At 45.7% G+C, this 4,162-nt stretch overlaps 1 protein-coding gene across 1 annotated transcript in view; it reads left to right on the top strand.

Annotated features, from left to right (window-relative positions):
• Positions 1 to 4,162, top strand: part of T265_10999 (hypothetical protein) — a gene marked incomplete at both ends in the record, with an annotated part of 10,558 nt that overhangs the window by 645 nt on the left and 5,751 nt on the right. The gene's annotated exons all lie outside the window — the stretch shown is intronic.

The raw sequence follows: 4,162 nt of genomic DNA, 5'->3' as shown, positions 1-4,162 counted from the left end.
GGTTTCAGCATTGACGAATAAACCCGGAAGGTGAAAGCAAACCTGACGGCCGAAAGCTGGGTTTCGCTCCGGTATTGAACACAGTTTCACACTACCTCAAATATTGGAGCAGCGCTCTACATATCGCCGGTCAATAATTGTGGCTTCCCTTGACTTCAAGGGAGCCTTTGACTCCATGAGTCTCAGTTCTTACGCGGATGCCAGCGAAGTCCATTCAAAGGACGTTAAACTCATCTCAAATGGGACAGTATTCGTAAAGGCTTTCAATCAACGCCTTTACGCCCCCTCCACTCCACAAACTAAAAGCACACGCACTCAAGATGAAATGAAAACAATCGTTCAGCTATAGCATCCTTTCGGTACACAGTCTGCGTAACTCAGAAGGAGCTTGAGAGTTAAGATATGGCCACGATGTCCAAGTCTAGACAGAAGCGAACGAAAGGTCACAGCTGGGTTTCAATCACGGTTCTGGACAGAGCTTAGCAGCTTAACCACTGACCTATCTTGGGCACACATTTCGGTAAATTGCGGAAGTTTTCACGCCTAACTTTCAGGATAAAAGGGTACAACCTATGCCTCGTCTTGGTCGGTAGCGGTGGGAAGCATCCATGTCGTTTTCAGGCTCGTAATTTCGCTAAAATACGTCATAGATTTTCGAGATGTTGCGACAGGTCCCAACTTGCGTTCCCCTAACGATCTCAGTCCCTGGATGTCAACAAATTTCCAACGGATAGTGAACCGGTGAAATGCCGGGAATCAGAAATCACCCGTACCACAACATAATGGTAACACGTACTGAAGCGAAACTGTCATTCAACCACGAGGTAAAGTCTTAATGGAAAGTGGGAAGGGGACGAGTGAAGAGTTAAGGTGAGACTCAGCAAAGTTCGTTTTTTACGCCATATACGATACAAGTCAGTGATCGCTGCTGACGCCCTGATTACCCACGCGATGACGTCACCATCTGAACAAATTATGCAGCGGTCAAGCTACGTAAACTCAACGAACTCAACTTTCAGCAATGGGACTGAAATTTGAAGGTGTAAAATGAATGATACATACAGAGCACCACATTCGACATTCTGTTCAACATACTTTGTGCGGACAAGTGACAATCAATCAAAACAAGATCGTCCGTATAATCCAAGCTAAGTAATATATGTTCAAACATGATGTCGATAACTAGATTTATGATCTCGTAGAGTATGCATCCATGACAACGTCGACGGCAAAATTGAACAAAAAGAGGGGAACAACCCAGACGAACTCCATTAGTTGTGAGAAAGCTTCGTGCAATCTAATGTATACTGCGACCCGATAGGAAGTATGAAAATAAAGGAAAATAAGGATGCTTATGGAGAGCATCCATTTCTGGCTAAGCCCACTTGAAAAAGTCAAACTTTCCACGTTGTTAAGGCTGTTTTAAGGTCGAGAAAACATAAGATTGTGTTGACCGGTGTGGCGGCGCCGCTAAAGAAATAGCTACATTGTAGAGATATGATCAGAGCAACCCCTTGCATCTATGGGATCGATTTGTTCGGGTACGTTTTTGGACACGGATACGACCCCCTATTTGTCCAAACTTTCTGGGCTGCGTTCCTGTTCCCAAATAATTACAAACTGCCCTGTCGAGGCGGAGACGTATATTTACATCTGTGAGGGAGGGTGGGGGAAGCTCATCTGGCATAGCTACTTGATGGCGCCCTAGAATATGAAAACTTCATGGTACTCCATCTACAAGCTCATCCATCCATCCAAGCTCACAGAACACTCCTTAAGTGAACACTCCAAGTGAAATGCATACGTACAGAGATAGAAATTAACTGTTATTGAAAATATTCCATCCAGCAATGTGAAAGTTAGCTCTTATTACATCGTTCAGCTGTAACACTCTTTATGTGTTTAGCTGTCATGCCACCCGAAAGAAGCACGAAGGCTGAGATACGGCCAGGTTACCCAAGCATAGACAGGAGCAGTCGAGATGCATAGGTCGGGTTCGAACTACAGATTTCCTGGTCAGGTGGCTCGCGCCTTAATCACTGAGCTGTTTTGAGTTCACCCTTGTTGAATCCTGGGTTTCCAATATTATCCTTGACTCACTTGCTGAAAACGTTCCACATCCTGTTTTGCAGATCAGCTGGAACAGCTCTAGAGCATTAAAAGACGCACTGGCCCGTTCTATTTCTTGGATTTTCCGCTGTCTTGCAGACTATTTCTAGTCTCACCATGCCATTCTATCCACAAACAGGCTACGTTGAAACTGTCGCATAGTCCACTGCCTAACCCAATCGTACCACGAGCTCGAGGACAATAAGCGCAAGTGGTTGTTCTGAGAACATGTTGTTTCCGTGTAAGTTCTCAGAAACATCATCAGCAAAGCCCGGACGTCACAATAAGGCATTTATGTGCACTGTAGCAGCACAGTAGTGAAGCGTCAGCGACTGAACACAGATAGTTTTGAGGGTGATGGTATAGAGTTGGTTATCTCACCACAGTTACGGTAACTAACAACAGTAAGCTACATCGCATAGCTTTGGTATGTGTTTTTTAATTGGGACTCACAAAGTTGTTTTACTGCTAAGTGGAAGGCTCGTTTCTGGGGTCCGCCGGGAAAATGTGAGGAAAATCTACATTAAATGAGGGTGAGATCTGGGTCAGCCTGTGGACTCCAAAATGATCGGCAGCCAAGTATTGTGCCGCGTTATCAGCAGCTGATAGCCACGTAGTCAGTTTGAATCGAAGGCTGTTCGGCGGAATGGAAGCGCCAGGTGGAAAACCGGCACTCACTGCGACTAGACTCTGTGCTTCTGAGAAACACTTGATGATCAGCACACAGATGCATGTAGCGTCCAAAAAAAGCACTACCGAAGCGATTCCACTGGAACATCCTGCTGTTGCAACTACATCCGAGATCATTGTGCCAGGCAGAAGCGTTGTCAGTTCTTGATAGATGACTTTCAGTTAATCAGAGCAACGCGTCTTTGATGCATGAAGGACAGGATATAGGGAGTCCATTGCAAACTTTGATCAAAGTGAGCCGGTTCTTTGCTAGTATTTAGTGAAGCATCTGTGTGCTCTGGTGCTGCTGCCATTGGTATTGATGAAAGGAAGGGCATGACAACCCTGACACAACCACTGCCACGGCGACAGGAAATCCCACAGCTTATAGTCAGTAACAGACAGAAGGTACCGTGGACTGAACAAGTGTGTTTGGATATTGTATTAAAGTCTTGGAGATTCAACAGATGTCCATTAGACTGGTGTCGAAGAAAAGAGCCCGTGTTGTTCTTTGGCTATTCTGGAAACGACTGTGATGAATGGTAAGTACGGACATCGAGTGATGTTCAAGTTCGATACAAGGAAGGAGTACGGTAACTACTAGCTTTCAGCACGTCCTTCTCACCTGTTAGGTGGAAATCCACACGGATGACGCTTTACTGCTCGCAGCCGGGTGTTGCTGCGCCGGGAAGCCAAAGGTTCTGGGCGCTTGCTGGTTCGGCTTCAATCCGAGATCCCATTGGTCCCATTGGTTTGGGCTAAACAGTTAATCGTGACCCAGTATTGGCTGAATGCTGGTTGCCAATGTCGAATCCAGAAAGCGTCAGAATTTGCAGATAATTTTTGCGACTTACGCTATATAGATGAAGCGCTGTACAAGTGTTCATGACTTTGTTTTGGGCGTTCCTATACCTTGGGCACCTTTGGTGGTTGCTTTGGTGTGAACGCTAGCCTGGGAGACTCGGACCGAAAGCCAAGCTAAGGAAAGGAAGGCTGAGTATCATCGCGAAGATGATGCAGTATTGTTCTTCTCGAAAAACACCTGTGAATTCCAAGATTCTACGTGAAGTGTAGGACATGCATCTGAGGGGGTTACGTCATGTAGAAGACGGCTTGCCAACAGTGTGCTCCCGTTTCCAACCCTAAGTGACAGCCAATCCTCATATTTATTCCCCTTGACCAGATGAACTGAAACCTTCTTGTTTTACTAAACTATTTTTATAACTCTTATGGACTTTGGTCGGACATTGTGATTTTGCGGTTGCTCGCCGTCGATATCTGTTTGGTTGTGACGATATCGATTTTGAGGCGTAGTGATCTGCGCTTTATCCTCAGGCTGGTAATTGTACCGGCTTATCTTTGTAACCCTACGGTATCTGCAGAG

The sequence above is a fragment of the Opisthorchis viverrini genome (genome assembly GCF_000715545.1).
Source record: "Opisthorchis viverrini unplaced genomic scaffold opera_v5_433, whole genome shotgun sequence".
Taxonomy (NCBI): domain Eukaryota; kingdom Metazoa; phylum Platyhelminthes; class Trematoda; order Opisthorchiida; family Opisthorchiidae; genus Opisthorchis; species Opisthorchis viverrini.
This window is presented reverse-complemented; position numbering and strand designations above follow the sequence as displayed.